At 49.1% G+C, this 15,987-nt stretch overlaps 1 long non-coding RNA gene across 1 annotated transcript; it reads left to right on the plus strand.

The window, feature by feature from the left end:
* Positions 1-6,886: 6,886 nt before the first annotated feature.
* On the plus strand, positions 6,887-14,324 carry LOC131507948 (uncharacterized). The gene is made up of 3 exons (XR_009259834.1): positions 6,887-7,790; positions 11,755-11,959; positions 12,434-14,324. It is a non-coding gene; the product is annotated as an uncharacterized LOC131507948 (long non-coding RNA).
* The last annotated feature ends 1,663 nt before the right edge of the window (positions 14,325-15,987 follow it).

The raw sequence follows: 15,987 nt of genomic DNA on the forward strand, positions 1-15,987 counted from the left end.
CATCCAACAAATATTTCTGAATATCCTCCAGGTATCAGCTTTTTTCCTAGGCTTTGTGGATATAGAGAAGAATAAGACAGATGAAGGCCCTGCTCTCACTAGCCCTACACTCTAGTGGGGACGGGTCAAAGAATACGGAAATAAGAGAAGCAAATAAGCCAGATAGGTGAGTGAGGCTTACTAGAAAGTAAATTAACCAGAGTGGTGTCACAGAGGGTGTTGCTTTATAAGGAATGGTCAGGTCACCTTCTAAGAAGGTGTTATTTGTAATGAGACCCAAATGGTAGTGAAGAAGCAGCCAAGCAAAAAGTGGCAGAGAGTCTTGATATGGGAGTGAGCTTTGTGTGTCTGAGGAACAGAAAAGAGCAGAGTAAGCAGGTGGAGGGGTGGGAGGTGAGTTTGAAGAGGTCCGCAGGGACAGGATCATGTAGCATCTTGCAGGCCATGGAAAGGAGTTTGGGTTTCATTCTAAGTTAGGGGCATAGGTAACTTCTCAGTGAATGAAGGAGTAAGTGAATACATAAACATGGCACAGGTGCATTGTTTTGAATCTAGTCTGTCTGTGGCTTGTCTCTGCATTGAGCCGTCACCGCCACCTTTACCTGGTCTTCTCCTCTGACCACCTGGTATCAGGTGAGACCACCTTTGTCCTGCGCTCCACTCAGGTTGCTGTCGGACAAACTTTTGGCCCTGTCTCAGAACCAGAACAGAGGGACAGAGAGCAGCCTTGTCTAGAAACAGTCCAAGGCTATCCCTTACCTCCCGTTCCAGGACTGTTTCTCTTGCAATTCCTCAGGATCCTAGGAGAAGGCAAGGGGCAGGGATGAGAGGAAGAGAGCCAGGGATGATGTGAGAACTTGAGAAACACAGAAGTTTGGCAATAGTCGGTTCAGATTTTGAATCCTTTCTCTGGCATTTATCTCTACATGTATGACCTTGGACAAGTCACTTCACCTCTCAGCTTCACTGTCCCCCCCTCCCCCCCCGCGACATGGGGACATAAGCACCTATGTCATTGGGTCTGGGGGAAAGATTAAATAAGATATTGTGGTAAAATAAGAGGTTTTAACAAACATCATTTGTTCTCCTTTTCTTGCTTGTAACCAATGACCTTTTTGCCTAAAAGTTGTACCGTTAGAAAGCACCTTCGTTCTTCACTCCTGTTCTACAAAAGTAAGAAAATGGCAAAAATCATATGGTGTGTTTCAGTTCCCCATTTTGTTCATATCCAAGTTGATTGATATTTCCAATTTATTTATTTTTATTTTTATTTTTTTTTAACATTTATTTATTTTTGAGACAGAGAGAGACAGAGCATGAACGGGGGAGGGTCAGAGAGAGAGGGAGACAGAATCTGAAACAGGCTCCAGGCTCTGAGCAGTCAGCACAGAGCCCGACGCGGGGCTCGAACTCACGGACCGCAAGATCGTGACCTGGCTGAAGTCGGACGCTTAACCGACTGCGCCACCCAGGCGCCCCAATATTTCCAATTTTTGACAATAACAAAAGAAATGCAAGCAAAAACCACAAGAGCTTCACTTCTTGTTCCCTTAAGATCCAGATGACAGTCCCCACTGCTCCCGAAGCAGATCAGCCTGTCAAAACAAGTGGCAGAGGAAGGAAGGCAATGTGGCCTCTCCAAGGCTTTAGAAGCCCAGGAGGAGGTGGGGCGTGGGAGCTCCCTGCATGACATCCCACAGAGCCTCCAAGGGCCCCCGGAACCTGCCTTCTAAAGTGCCTTCACTTCCCAACAGAATGGGAGCAGATAATTCGGCTTCAAGAGGCTGAAGTCGTTTTTGTTCTTGTTTTCTTCTTGCAAAAATGTCCCAACAGACTTTGGGCCTCACCAGACCATTTTCTTAGGAGGCCAACTGTGAACACACCCACACCCACACCCACCCCCCTCATACACACACCCTGGTCCCAGTTCCTCACTGCTCCCCCATCCTCCAACCCCAGGAAGTAGGTTTCTCAACCAGCAAGGGCTGGTATGAGTCACAGGCAATTCCATTTTGTTTGGGGGCATAAGACTGCCCTCTCACTCTTGGGGCCAAAGGAGTTGCTGAGAAGGAGAGGAGGTTCTGACCCCAGGGAAATTCCCACCCTCTGCACCGTGACTTAGAAACACCTTGGTCCCTTTGCTCATCTCAAGGGGTAAGGATGCCTTTGTTCCTAGTAAAGGTCCATGTTCCCAGGATGAGGCTTAGGTCTGGGGTTGGTGCCGCTGGTGTGGCATGGGGGCGGTGGGCAGAGCAGGCGAAAGGGGGCTAATATAAACTCCACCATGGGTGGCAAGGGGGGTATGTGCATGTATGTGCTCACATTTAAGCGCAGAGGGAAGGCACGGGAATGGAAACTGAGGCCATGCATATCTGGCACCATAGCTGGTTACTGGTGCTTTCAAACTTTCCTTCAGGAGCTGCTGCCTTCAGGGAGACAATAAATGAGAACACCATGACATGCTCCCAGCCCAGCCTGCCACCCCTTCCACCTAGCCCTCTCCCCAACCCTCAGTGCGTGAGGGAACGTGGTCAGGTCTGTTGTAACCACAGAGTTCTCTCCCCTCAGCTCAGCTGGGACTAATCAAAGAAGAGGGGCAGGGGCCCTCTCTTCATAAGGTATCATGGTGGTAGGAGGGGAAGGGGTCTGCTGGGGAGGGGACCCCCAGAATCCATGAGGAATGTTTCCACAACTCCTTGAAGATGAGGAGGATGAGTCTTCAGGAAGATTTGGATCAGGCATCTTTGGTTCTTTTCTTTTCTCTGGTGAAAATGATGGCCCCCTGTTCTTGTGATCCACCTGCAGGCTACTCATCGTCCTTGAAAGGGATAGAGAGGAGAGAGACACACCAAGTAAAGCCAACAGACTTTGAAAACGACCATAGATCTGATTGTGAGCACTGCCCTGGGGACCAGTTCTGCCTACAGCCCTTCCATCCCAGGTCACTCGGAGACTGCCACAGGGCCATTCTGGTGACCCAAATCAGCACTTGCCTCAGGTCACAGAGGGCTTTTGAGGTCGAAGGTGGGTGAGTGCCCTGGCATTCTTTCATCCCAGACAAGAGGTCAGTGCAAAACGGCACTGGCCAGACAAACCACAGGAAGGAGAGAAATTCAGAGTCATTCAGGAAACAGAAGACACTTCACTGAACCCAGAGATGGGGTAGATCGCTACGTGTGACTTTTAGGAGAAAAGGGAACATGACAAACAGATATTGTTAGTGAAGGTCTATCAGAAAAGAAAACGTCTTACAGCACAAGAGTCTGGGGAGGGGACAAGGCCGTTCTGCGTTCTGGTTATTGTCTTCGCCAAGCCCAGTGCCAAGACTCCACGATGGCCTCCATTCTACCAGCCAGGCAACGTCTCAAAGGTTCCTCCACTCCCAACGTGTGGGGTTCACAAGGGTTTCTGCTCAGACAATCTGAAACCCAAGAAATGTGAGACCCTGCTCCCGGGGCTGGGGCTTAATGGAGATTTGATTGTGCCCAGCCCACGGAGATTTGATTGTGCTTACTCCGGCAGAGGGCAGAACAGCACTGCTCTCTTCTCCTGCCTCTCCCCCCACCCCCCCACCACCCAGTCCACAGCTACAGGACATGCTCTTTGGCCAAAATGTGGCCTTTCTCTAAGAGTCACAAGCTGCACGCCAGATTAGCTCCTGAGCCCTCGGCTGGCCTCACAATGCTACTGCTTTGAGCATGCTGCAGGCTGTGCCTAGAGAAGCATGGGAATGTACAGGGGGCTGGAGCCTCTCACCTGGGGTTTCCCTCCGTCCCTTATATGGTGAGGCCTCTCCTGAAGGCTTAATCAACACCCTTGCCCCCAGTTAGATCCTGCCTGGCCGCCGTTTCCTGCTAAGATGACTGCATCCTTTCACAACCTGCCCTCTCTTAGCAAAGTAGGGTTTGGGTGTTGTTCACTAGGTGGACCCCAAAACTGAAAAGAACAAGAATCAAGCAGCAGTGTTTGCTCCCTAGGAAATGTGCTGTTTGTCTGGAAGACTGCGGAAGCCCCAGATGCATTTGGCATGCAAAGCTAAATCAGCAGAACAGCAGGTTCAGACTAGAAGAGCCAGTTCTGTTCCGCTGGAAGAGAGAGGATGCAGAATGTGGTTTTTCAGTTCCTGGGGCCTCAGGAGCTCTGAAACTCCCTCTCTCCCTGCCTTGCTGCACCGCTGCTATTGTGGAGAAAACTGTGCCTACTCCTGGTATTACACTGAGGCTCCTGCGGCCTCAGTTTCCTTGTCAGTGAGATGGAAAACCTAATTTCAAATTCTTTATTTATGATGTGAGAGAGATAGGGATGACTCTCATGGGCCTTTCGGCAGCCTCCCCCACCCCTCCATTGCCCTCTCTCCTTCTCCCCTGCCTTAGCTTGTTCTTTCTTTTTCCCTCCCATTCCCTGGGTCCCCTGGCCTCTCTCCTCTCTGCCCCCTCCAGGCAGGAAGACCAGAGTCTGCCTTTTTCTGGTTAAGAAGTCCTGCTTTGCAGAAGCATAGCCAATTTATGACCCTGCCCTTCCCAGCTGGGAACTATGTTTATTTACATTTAGGAATATAAGGAGAGAGGCTTAGCTGTGAGTTTCTGAGGCCAGGGAAAATTAGAGCCATGCATAAAGGGTTTGCCTTCACCAAGGTGCTGAGCTAGTGCTGGGCCCAGGAGGCTGTGGGGCCTGGGGAGGGGAGTGTCAGAAAGGAGGTGGTCTGATGCTCTTTCTGGTTTTGGGAATTAACTCAATGTTCTCAAGCCAAGAAACAGAGAGAAGCAAAGAGGGGAAGTGGGAGGCAGAGTATAATACAAAGAGACAGAGAGAGAAAAACTAAAAATCAAAATGGTAAAAGGAAAGAAAAAAGTGACATAGTTCTTAAATATATTTTTTTTAAATCATAAAGAAGATTTGAAGAGAGCAGAAAGGGTTTAAAGGGGGATTTGTCCTTATTTACTACTAAATAGAAACCTCCCACAGCAGGTGACTGGTGACCCAGGAAAGTACCATAGGAACCAAGGTCAGTTAAGAAGCAGCAAGGTCCCCAGGGCCTTTGTTCCTATCCTATAGGACGACTTATACCTCCTACATTTTTCTGGGGTGCAGGGTGGTTGAGAAGTATAGTAGACAAGACACAAGAGCTTGCCCTGGAGGCCCATGTCATAAGTTGATTTTTCTGGGGCGCCTCACGTCCCCTTGTCCCCTGCATATCCCTGTCCTACTGTTGTCCCCAAGCTGGAGATGATGTCATGGAAGGGGAACAGGGTCCCGGGATCGTACAGCTCCCAGTAGGAACCCAGGATCTGCTGTTGATGAGATGTGTGTCTGAAGAAAATCACCTAATCTTTCAGAGCCTTGGCTTTCCCATCTGGAAAATGGAGACACTAATATCTCACAGCCTTATTATAAGAATTGTTAATAATATTAAACAAGGAAACAGTTAATGTTTTCTGCACCCAACTGCCATGTATTCAGCACTGCCCTGAGTCCGTGCTATACATCCATCATCCCAGTTGGTCCTCACATCATTCCTTTCAGGTGAGGACCACAAAACACCCTCAATTTCTACACAACATACAGAAAGTCACAGCCAAAATCTACTGTTGACAGGGTGACTCCCTAATCCCTTCCCATTAGCAGCTGACACATGACTAGGAAATGTGAGCTTCCTTTCCTTGCCTAGCCTGTCACCTGTTTGGGTTTCTGTTTGGACCAGCCCATTGCCTGCCACCAGAGCCCAGGGCCTGCACAGCTACAGAGCCCTGGAGAAGCAGCTTGGCCCTGGCAGGGGCCGGGCGGCACCCAATCCCAACTCCATCAGCCAGTAGCTAATGGTTAAGGCATCTTGGGCAAAGTTACTTCATTGCAGTCTCTGACTCCCTCATATATAAAATAGAGATGGAGGTGGTGGGATGGGTCCTCCTGCCCAGAGAGGCTGTTTCGAGGACCCAGGGTAGGGAGGAAGTGTTACTAGTCCAGGGAGAAACTACAACTCACTGGACAGACAAAACTCCTTTCCTCTGTCTCAGCCCATCCAGGAGCCTGGCTTTGACCTGTGGACCCCAGGGGCACAAAGGAGAAGCCAGGCTGTGGCTGCATCCAGGCTTTGGTGGGGGAAAAAGAGGGACCATGCAATCTGGAATTGAAATTTACTAGAATCTGGAATTTAGCCCAACACTCCATTGGAAAAGCAGTCAAATTCCAGGGTAGATGCATAGGCTAAGGGCTCAGATGCATAGGACTTCGAGTCCTTGTTCTGTCCCTTAAGAGTTGTGTGACCTTGGGCAAGTCATTATCTCTCCAAGCCTTAGTTTCTTCACCTGTAAAATGGGAAAATTAGCGATACCTCCAAGGATGGATATAACAAAGCTTGGAAAACACTTGGCCGAGCCTCCTACACACAGCAAATTCTTCCCCATGCTGCTGGTGCTGCTCCTGTGCCTTTGCAAAGAGCCAAGGGACTCTCTAGCTTCCTGTCCCCACCTGATCCGGGGCCTCGCCCCCACTGATGCCCACAACCAACTGCAAGTGGCACTTACAAGGTACAAGAAACAGTGTTTGAAAAATGAAAGTTCTGTGCTGCTCATGGACTTTCTATTTAAATTTACTGATTCCCTAATTATAATCTCAGCAAGAAAGAAGACCAAGGACCAGCGGGGGTTGTCGAGGAGCAATTACTCGGCAATTTTCTTTTTTCCAATGGAAGCAAAGGGAGGTGGAAGAACAGGACGAAGGGCGGAGCTCAGATTCCCTACTCTGTCCCTTTATCTGGGCTTAATGTTCTCTGTCCATTGGTAGGGCTGGGTGGCTGCCTTGGAGGCGACTCAGCACTTCCCTTGGAGGGTGGGCCTTGGGAAAGGTGCCTGGGGGGTGGGGGGGATGGGGGCTGGCAGTGGCGGGGGCAGGGGGAACTACCCATAGACTAACATCTCTTTGGCATTTCTCTCTTTCTTGAAAAGCCAAAACAAGCCTGTTCATTCCTTCCCTCCCGAGTACATACCCATTTAGTAGATCTTTTTTTTTCCTTTTTTCAAATTTCCCAAAGTGTTTCCCAAGAACACTTGCTCAGAATTACCCAGGGTGCTTGTCAAAGATTCTAGGCCCCAAAGTCTACCTACAGAATCAGCATCTGCCAGCTGGGCATAGGCATTGGCATCTACAGTTGACTAGCAGCCTGGGAGATTCTGATGGAGGCCCAAGTTTAAAAGCCAGTAAACTCCTGAGCCCATCCTATTTCCACCTAGCAGCAAGATGCAAGTCGGGGCCCCATGTCTGACACTTAGCAATTGATCGTCACGTCCTTGGGCAACTCAATTCATCAGCTCTTGGGTGCCTGTGGTCATTGGCTTTAGAAGTGTCAGGTGCAGAAAAGGATGGCTGGAGACTTGCCTTGTCCTCTGCACAAAATGACCCAAAACAGTACATTGTCGTTTGCAGATCGCCAGGTCCAGAAGGACTCTAAGCAAGCAGTTTCTAAGCCTGAGAACAAAGCTGTGGAGTCAGACTTACTCGGCTTAGAAATCGGCTTCTGCCACCACTTACCAAGCAGAACACCTTTGGACACACGCAGCCCCTCTCTGTGCCTCAGCTTCCTCAACTGTAAAAGTAAGATCATAATAGAACCGTCCTCCTGGGAGGACAACATGGGATTATGTGCATACATACAAGCACATGTACACACATGAATGCCACACAGGACCTCAGAGAGTGGCCGGCCCACATGAACTGCTAGTCACCGCTATTTGTTGTCAGAGACTTACTGGATACTATATGCATACTCACGAGTCCTCACCACCTCCTGTCTGGTAAGTATGCTTTTGTCCTGCTTTACAGAAGGGGAAACTGAGGCTCAAAGAGATGAGGTAGCTGGTGCAAGGTTAAAGAAGCAGGAAGGTCACAGCCACTGGTTTATTCATAAAATATCGACTGCTTTCTGTGTGCCAGACTCTATTCCAGGCATTGGGGATTTTGTGGTACACAAGATAGACAATGTTCCTAGTCTCTTGGCAATCAAATCTAATTGGGGGAAATTTGGAAATGAAACCATCTGACTCCAGAGCCCATGGGTCTGACCATCAAATTGCCTCCTTGACAGGTGATAGGTCTTATTGTTGCAAGCACACAGCTGGAGCCTCTCCCATCCCCCATCCTGTGTCAGGGTTTCTGGGACTCTGTGCTTGGTGGGACTTGCTAAAAAGACCTCTGATGCGGGGGTGGGGGAACAGGCTTAGGGTAGAATAGAGACCAGAAGGTTCAGTGCGGGTGTCCTAAGTTCTTGCAAACTGTGAGGAGAAACAGCGTTCATTTTGTGGTCAAATCTAGCCTTTGCTGCCTGTGATTCCTGAAAATATTTTCTAGAGTCGGCTGAGACCTCCCCAGTGCTAGGACGGAGGGCTGCCCAGACCCACATCCTCTCTGGGGTAGCAGGGAGGCTATACCTGGCCAAGTGGGTGGCAGGTGGGGAGCGGGAACTTGGGCTCCCTCTAGTGAGGCGGTGGAGCAGTGCAGAAAATACCGGCATCTTAAGCACAAAGCAACCTCGAAAGAACTTCCTTCCCATCAAGAAGATGATGGGGTTGAGTGAGTCCTGGTCAAAAATGGCACCTCCTGTGGCTACCAAGGACAGCAACAACTCTGCAGCAGAGCTGTCTGGAATGCTCACTCTTTTGTGGTACTTGCCTCTAACCTGAACTTCCCCAGCTGTGCACGTACAGATCCCTGGGTCTAGCCCCATGTAGCTCAACCCCTAGGCCTCCGCTGGAGGTGGCCTCCTCACCTTCCTTTTTGCCACACCAGGCACATACTTCTTTTTCTTCTGGGCCTGTTGGGCTTGCCCTGGACCCCAGCCTGCCCACCACCACCACCACCACCCCTGGGCTAGGGGCAGGGGTGTGTAGATCATGGCAAAGATTGGTCCTGACTCCCATTTCCAGGCTCAGCTTTGCCTCCTGGAAACACCACCCAGTATTTTTGGAGCCACTTAGCATCCTAATGATTAGCAAACTATTGCAACCAGATGCCTAGGCTCTGCTGAGTCAGCAGAGGTCCCAACAGCAGTGAGGAGCAGACCCTGGCCAGTGTACCTGGGAACAAGTCACATGACCTCTCAGGGCTGCAGTCTCCTTGTCTAAAAATTGAAATGACTGAGGTTAAAACGGACAAAATATGGGAAAGCACTCTGGGAAGTATCATACACAAGCTGTTGTTGATATTTCTATTATGTCTGAAACAGAGAAGTCAGCTCAGATGCCTTATCCTTCAAGACTCAAATGGCTTTTACCTGAATGTCCCCCCACCATGTAGCAGACCCCTTCCCCTCTGAACCTCTCTGCTATTATGCAGAGGTGGGGGGTTATGGGTAGGGTAGAGTTTTTCCCAGTCATCTGGACCTCTGAGCACCTGCTTCCACTGAATTAAGCCAGTTTAGGGACCCGCTTGGTTTCCTATGTACCCTGGACCTGTTGTACATCAAATCTATCTGAATTTGTAATATGGCCCCTTGTCCTAATTTTCATTAAAAAAAAATTTGGCAATCCCTTGTGTGTAGCCATCTTCATAAGAGACAGAGGAAGTTTACCACACAGATGACTGTCTGTGTCAGACGTGCATCCTCCGAGATGTCCTCTGGCTACTTCTGGTACCTTCAGGTCAACCTCCCTCTCCTCATTCCTAAGTCCTCATCAGTTCTCTCCCATCCCAATTCCTGCTTGTTCCTATAACAGAGAAGTTTAAATATTTCTTTCTGTGTCTTCTGTCAACTTTTGTTTATCAAGGCGACATTCAGGACCGAGACCCCAACAAAGACAAGTCCGTCCCTGAAAGGAATTTAGGTGACAGCCAATGGGATAATAACGTGTTTCTCTTCACTACATTTTTATTTCTCTCCGGGCTCCCCATTCATGTGGACCAGAGATAGGAGAGAGTGAAGGCTGAAGGGACACTAGAGCAGGGGGAGATGTGGAAGGTCCCAGAGAGGGGCTCCAATGCCTCTCCTTGTTCCACTGCACAGTTACTTTTGAGGGGTCCCTGCTCCCCATCTGGAAGTTGGAGAATCAAACTCAAGCATTTTTCCATCTACATGGCAGCATCTTATTAAAGGTATGTCCTGTGAGGACAGAGTTCACTGTTAGGGACGCAGGACCCACATCCTTTCCAAGCTAAGTTGAAGCCACGTAAGGAAGGGGACCCAGGAAACTCACCTTACATCCAGTCCTTTGTGCTTTTGCTCTGGAACCTCTGAAACCCAAGGACACCTAGCTCTCAGACTCCTGGCCAGAGAGAGACAAGAGCTGTGAGTGGTAAGGAGGCAGACAAGAGCTGTGAGTAGTAAGGAGGCAAGACTCCCAGTAATTCGAGATTTCAGATAATTCCATGTGGGATCAGAACACTCCAGACAGGCCAGTTATGGGTCTCAGGTTCTTCACCTGTATAGTGTGCTCTCTGGTTAGCATTACAACAATAACAACAACAGTGACTGCAGATAATAATAGCTGCCATTATTTGAGCACTTACTATGTGCCAGATACTACACGCATTTTTCCCTGGATACAATAATCATTTGATCAGTAGTTATTACCCTCATTTTATAGATGGGGAAGTTGAGGCTTAAATGATTTCCTTTGTCTAAAGTCACATAAGTTGGAGGTGTAGGAGCTGGGCACTGTCTCTTAAGCACTACGCCATTTAATGCTTATGTACAACTTGCAATTTAGAAATGTAATTCTCATGTATTATTTCATTAATCCTCATCTGGATACACCCAACCTGGAAGCTATTTTACAACCATATCACAGACAAGAAACTGAGGCTTAAATAGACACAGGGGTCTGCCCGCCTTTCTTTTGCTTATAGGAGCATGAAGGTGGTACAAAAGTAAGGGGTCTTGATTCTGCATCAGGGAGGTCACTTGAGGACAGCGGTGGCTGGGGGTACTTGTAAAAGGAGTGACGGACGCCTTCTCTACCATGAGCAAACTTACAGGCTAGACGGAGAAAAGTGACACAAACCACCCAAGGAGGCTTAGAGTCACCTCCGGCAGCCTAACGCCTCTTGCCCTTCCCAGAACACACCAGCTTGGCACTGGCTTGAATTCCTCTAAGAGTTGAGTCGGTTTTGCTGTCTGAGGCACTGGGCACAGTGACAAGGGGCGGTGATCTCTGATCCGCAGTGAGCGTCGTACGAGAGTATGGGAAACAGCCCCTCCTCAGCACCCCACTACGTGCCCTATGCAAATGCCTCCCTGTCTCCTGCCCGTCCATTAGCCACCCAGGACTCTGCCAGCCCCTCTGGACACTGATGTAATTACCAATAAGAGGATGAATATTTAAAGGGACTCTTATTTAACTGGCAAATGCTTCCTCTCCAATTCCCTCCATCACTGTCTCTGGATGGATTCTAGAAAGAATGTCCTGACTTTGACCCGGAGCTGCCTGTGGTTTGGCCTTGCGAGTGGTCATGTGACCATTCTCTCCACTGTCTAGGTGTGGGGCCTTAAAGGTAGAGGGGACCAGTCATTCTGGCCTGGCTGTGAACATTAAGGCCCGCTGCCCTATTCTGCAGAGGACCTGGCCAGATAGGACCCTGACTTGTGGGGGAGGGGGAAAGAATCACAAAAACAAAAGGGACTAGGCACCATGACTGATTTCCCTTTTGTTATTATTGACACCTCACCTCAGGGCCACAAAGGGACAGTTTCTCCCCAAAGCCAATACTTAATCTCAGACTTCTGGCCTCCAGAACTGTGAGAGGTGAAATTCCTGCTGTTTTAAGCTTCTTAGGAGGAGATGACTTGTTACAGCTGCCACAATGAACCGATACAGAGAGGAAGAGGATGAGGGAGAGTCGAGAAGGATTCCCAGTGTCACTGCCTGGATGTCCCAGAGGCTGATGATATGGTTTGTTGAGCTGGAGAATGATGGAGAAGCCATGTGGCCTATTTGCAAAGAGCAGGACCCTGACTGGGGACACAGGACAGGTATACATACGTTCATGAGAAAGTAGGAGAACAGAAGCATCCAGAACCCATCTAGGAATTGGGCCCCAAGCCTTAATCTCTGAGGGGCTGCTTTCAGTGACTCTGGGAGGCAGGGTGGGAAGCAGCCCTGAGACTTAAATTGGCCTGTCTTCAAGGGCTCTCTGTTGGTCAGCCGGGAGCCAACACTGCCCACACCTGTGGCCTTTGGTGTCCAGTTACAACTGATTCTTCTCTTTCCATGATTACAAAATAAAGGGGTCCCCATGGTATTCCAGGAGCGAGTCCGGTTGTGAGCGTAGTGTGCTGTGGGGTCAGAAGACAGCAATGGGCAGGACATGCCAATGGGCAGCAATAGGGCAGCCACTGGGGACACAGAGGGAGAAGGGGTGGCTTCAGGGACCAACTTGGCCTCTTCTCAGTTTCTGTCTGGAAGCAACAGCAGCCGCACACCCCTCCTTCTTGCCGGTTCTGTAGATAACTGTGGCTCCTCTGGCCCACAGTTGGGCCCTGTGGATCTGCTGACACACTGAGTGCAGAGGACATCAGACCCGGACACGAGCTGCCCTGCCCATCACACAAATGAGCCTGAGGCCGTCCAGCCAACAATGCTGATGAATTTCCATCAGCCTTCAGGCATCATTTTCTCATAATTACAGCAGGGTCCACTGAGAACACGGAGCTGGCATGCCCCTAGAACAAGGCGAATCCCTCTCTGAGGATCCACGTAAGCAGAAGGGAATTTTTTTTCCTGAGAATTAGAGGAAAAATAAAATCTGATTTAATTCTTGGGAAATTGCCTTTTTACCCACCTGTGTAAGCCTGTATTTAAATTGCTAATATGTTTGGCCTGCTGGGATAACACATTTATTATTTTTTTTTCCCGAGCAACAACAACAACAACAAAATCATTTATTTACGAGAATTCTAGAATCCCCGCCCTTTCTCCTGAGTTCCTTACTTTCATTTCCACCTACCAGCTAGATGTGTCTCTCCCCAAGACATGTGAAATCTGAAATCATCTCCCTCTCCAGACCTGATCTTTTTATTTATACCTTTCCTGGTTCTGTTTCTAGAACTATTGATGGCTTTGATCCCCTCCTGTTCCCCAGACTTTCCTCTAATCAGTCACCAGTCCCATTGATTCAAACTCTTGGGGCAAATCACCAAATCTGACTGAGCCTCTACTTCCTCATCTGTAAAATGGGTGTAATGAATAATATTGACCCCAGGTGCTTGTTGTAAGACCCAGATAATCCAAATATGACACCTAGCACGGCGTCTGGTAACAGACTAGCAAATCATGATGATTATTTTTATAGTGGCCATGACCCCCATGGAACCTGCCCTCTTCATCTTAATGGTTATTCTATCATGAACTGTTCAGCGAGCTCTGAGAGGACTCTCTCCCGCTGATTAGAAAATACAGACTGGTCACCATTTGCTTCAGATATTTGCATGCTCTGAAATCCTTTACCTTATACATTTGCTTGCTTGTTTATAGTCTGAGCGCCCCTATCCCACTCCACCCCTAAAATGCAATTTCCACAGGGGAAGGGATGTTGTCTCATTTACTGGTGTGCCCTCAATACATGGCACAAGGTGGGATTCTACAATTTTGGAAGGAAGACAGCTAGATTGCTTACTGAGTTGCTGACCTTCAGCTTCAAGGGCTCCCTTCTCGGTCCTGCTCCATGATGCTTGGTTGGGACTCTGCAAGCCACATTTCTGCTTTGCCAGCAGCCCCAAGGTAGGCTCTGCCAGCAGGGGGACAAGGAGGCTGCAGGCTGGAGGAGAGGGCCATGTTCCTTCCAGGAGACTTCCTGTTCCCGCCCTGTGTCCCCAGTGCAGCTAGCAGTGGCATCAGGTTCCGGTGGCAGCAACTGGTTCATTTCTGACACATATCTTCTGAACTCCCAGAATCGACCTCATAGTTCCGCTTCAGACACACCAGCACCAGCCAGCCAGCCCCCCATCCTCGGAAGAACGGGTCTGTGCCTCATGGAGCTCCTCCTCCAGGCTTCTAGGTTCAGGGATCCCAGTTCTTTGTCCCCTTCCCCTGTCCAGGGAGAAAGCTGGCAGCTGCTTCCTATAGTTACCACCTCTGTGATTCCTCAGTGTCCCCTTCTGCCTTATCAGTCCCCCAATACCCATATAACATTCTTGCTCTCCAAATAGCTCGTGTGGCTGTGTCTCCTGGCTGCCGTGTGACTGAATCTCTGCCGACCCATGCCCCTCACCACCCGGCCGCCCACCCCCACAGCCATGGCTGTCAACAAGATTCCTCCCAGGACGTTTGTCTCAACTCACTCCATGCTTCCAGGAACAGGGAGTTTATGATTATAATAGCTGCTTGTTTCTTTCAAATCAAGGCAAAATATGTCTTCCTCAAACTGCCAGTTGCTTTAATTTTGAGCTCTACTGAGGATAGGAAGTAAATTTCTATGAATTTTAAACATTTTTAATGTTTATTTATTTTTGAGAGAGAGACAGACAGAGTGTGAGTGGGGGAGGGGCAGAGAGAGAGGGAGAGACAGAATCCGAAGCAGGTTCCAGGCTCTGGGCTATCAGCACAGAGCCCGAGGTGGGGCTTGAACCCAGGAAATGTTTCCAACTGACCCGAAGTCAGACGCTTAACCGACTGAGCCACCCAGGTGCCCCTAAATTTCCATGAATTTTAGAGTCAAATGCCAAATGGTCTTAGATTCAAATTCTGCCTTAGCTGTGGGGCCATCAGCAAGTTACTTTCCCTCTCTGGGCCTGTTTCCTCATCTATAGAAGGGGTAGAATAATACTTTGCTCACCGTGCTGTAAGGATTACATATGTGAGGAAAAGTACTGAGAGTAGTTACCTCCACATGTAAGACTCGGTGAATGTTGCTGTCACTGTCCTCATCGTGAGGACAGCCTTTCAACCTTCTAAAGGACAGCATGTCTGTCCTCTTAGCCTTGCTCTCAGAGGGGTCAGCACACTCTTGTGGGCACAGACGACATCTGGAGCCCCCATCTGCCTCTCCTCCTTCCCTCTGGAAATGCCGTGTGAAGATTCCTGTAAACAGTATATCAGGCAGAGCAATGACTCTGTCTTCCCAAGCTCCTTCCACTAATGCACATCTGTGACAGGGAGGCTGACTAATTACAAACCCGCTGATGATCTAATTTCCCTGCTGTCACCTGAATGCTCCGTTACCGTGTGGTCTTTTCTGTTCCTTGTTTGCAGAAGAGGGTGTTCCTCAGGCAGAGAACGATTCTTCCCTATATTCTGCTATCACGAATTTAATACTGATGCAACTGGCCTTTCTTTGCGGGGAATGTTCTTGGCACACTAAACACCTTGCCCACATTTCTGGGGGTTCTGCCGTGTGATAGTTTGGATGCCGCTGACCCTCCCTGGGCCTGAGTCATTTCTCTCATACTGAGAGTTCAAATGCTTGGTCCTTGTTGAGATCAGAGGAGAATCTGAAATGCTTAGTGCTTGAGTTACTACAAGGGGAGATTGAAAATTGAAGCCTGGCTCTAGGATTTTCAGTAATCACAAAGCCTTACCTATCTATACCTATGGAGCTGTTTTAGGGGCTAGGGGCAGGTGTGGGGGCACCACCACCACAAGAGTGGCAGCAGTAGGAGCAGTAACAATGACCTCTGCACTGACTGACTGGCTTACCATGCCAGATACGCTATTGAGCACATTGATTTCATTGTAGCCTCCAAATGAGATAAGGGTTATTATTCCCATTTTCCAGAAGGAATAACTGAGGCTCTACTGCTTGCTCAACCGCCGCTAGATTGCAGACCCTAGAATCTCAGGCCTGTCATTGGCCTTTGGACTTGCTGTTCTTTCAGCTGGAACAGTTATTACCCCGCAAAACTTTGTGGCTGGTTCGGGGTCTCTGCTTAAATGTCATTTAACGGGACAAAGCTTTTCTCAGTGACTCTATAACCTAGAAACTCCTGTACCTCTCCACCCACTCAATAAGCTCTCTTTTCCTTCACAGCACAGTCCTGTATGCAGACACAATGTCCTTCGGCCT

This window comes from Neofelis nebulosa, chromosome 1 (assembly GCF_028018385.1).
Source record: "Neofelis nebulosa isolate mNeoNeb1 chromosome 1, mNeoNeb1.pri, whole genome shotgun sequence".
Lineage (NCBI taxonomy): Eukaryota > Metazoa > Chordata > Mammalia > Carnivora > Felidae > Neofelis > Neofelis nebulosa.